Here is a 295-nt window from a genome sequence, read left to right on the forward strand (position 1 = left end):
CGGGCGCGTCTCCCATCCCCGGGCTTTGCCCTTCGTAGCGGAGCATCTCAGCAGCAGCGAGACGTGGCCCCGCAAAACGCAGCCCTGGTCCCTTTCGGGGCTACATCCCCAGCACGCTTGGCCATCCCATCCCATCCCATCCCATCCCATCCCATCCCATCCCATCCCATCCCATCCCATCCCATCCCATCCCATCCCATCCCATCCCATCCCATCCCATCCCATCCCATCCCATCCCATCCCATCCCATCCCATCCCATCCCATCCCATCCCATCCCATCCCATCCCATCCCAT

This window comes from Pygoscelis adeliae, unplaced genomic scaffold (genome assembly GCF_000699105.1).
Source record: "Pygoscelis adeliae isolate BGI_AS28 unplaced genomic scaffold, ASM69910v1 Scaffold34, whole genome shotgun sequence".
NCBI lineage: Eukaryota > Metazoa > Chordata > Aves > Sphenisciformes > Spheniscidae > Pygoscelis > Pygoscelis adeliae.